Source organism: Bison bison, unplaced genomic scaffold, assembly GCF_000754665.1.
Source record: "Bison bison bison isolate TAMUID 2011002044 unplaced genomic scaffold, Bison_UMD1.0 scf7180017864535, whole genome shotgun sequence".
Lineage (NCBI taxonomy): Eukaryota > Metazoa > Chordata > Mammalia > Artiodactyla > Bovidae > Bison > Bison bison.
This window is the reverse complement of record NW_011495084.1, coordinates 13,486,561-13,487,728: the sequence shown is the minus strand read 5'-3', so window position 1 is coordinate 13,487,728 and position 1,168 is coordinate 13,486,561. Positions and strand designations below refer to the sequence as shown.

The following is a 1,168-nucleotide window of genomic DNA, read 5'->3' as shown; positions in this document are numbered from 1 at the left end:
ACCTGTGTTGTACAATCCCTTTATTTTGTAAGAAAAATGCCCTAGCAATCTGAGGAAACTGAAGAGACACCAGGAGCTGCTTCAACAAACCACCAACTGGAGCCACTAATCCAAACAAAATGTCATACTTTATAAAAATGCTTTGATTACTCCTCAAGAAGAAAACCAATGATCAAGTGAGAATGTAAAATGATATAACCACAATGGAAGAGAATATGGAAGTTAATTAAACGTGAAATTAGCATACAATATAGCAATTACACTACTAAGGATATACTCAAGAAAACTAAAAACACAAATTTGAACAGACAATTTGTGTACTCATATTCATGGCAGCAATGTTCACAATAGATAAAAGATAGAATTGTCCATTGACAGATGAGCAAATACACAGAATGTTGTATAGCCCTACAGTGGAATATTATTCAGCCTTTAAAAGGACTTAAATTCTGACATCTGGTACAACATGGATGAATCTTGAAGACACTGTGCTACAGGAATAAGCCACATACAAAATGACAAACACTGAATCAATCCACTTACATGAGGTACTAAAGTAGTCAGGTTCACAGGGAAAAGATGTAGAATGGTGCTGGATGAGGGAAGAGGGACTGGGAGTTAGTGGCTGGTATCCAAAAGTCTACAAGCAATAAATGCTGGAGAGGATGTGGAGAAAATGGAACCCTCTTACACTGTTGGTAGGAATGCAAACTAGTTCAGCCACTATGGAGAACAGTGTGGAGATTCCTTAAAAAAACTGGAAATAGAACTGCCTTATGACCCAGCAATCCAATCCCACTGCTGGGCATACACACCAAGGAAACGAGAATTGAAAGAGACACATGTACCCCAATGTTCATAGCAACACTGTTTATAATAGCCAGGACATGGAAGCAACCTAGATGTCCATCAGCAGATGAATGGATAAAAAAACTGTGGTTCATATACACAATGGAGTACTACTCAGCCATTGAAAAGAATATATTTGAATCAGTTCTAATGAGGTAGATGAAACTAGAGCATATTATACAGAGTGAAGTAAGCCAGAAAGAAAAACACCAATACAGTATACTAATGCATATATATGGAATTTAGAAAGAAGGTAACGATAACCCTGTATGTGAGACAGCAAAAGAGACACAGATGTATAGAACAGTCTTTTGGACTC

General features: G+C 37.2%; 1 protein-coding gene across 1 annotated transcript in view; it reads right to left on the bottom strand.

Moving 5' to 3' along the window:
• Positions 1-1,168, bottom strand: part of LOC104982649 (multidrug resistance-associated protein 4-like) — a 350,332-nt gene that overhangs the window by 249,819 nt on the left and 99,345 nt on the right.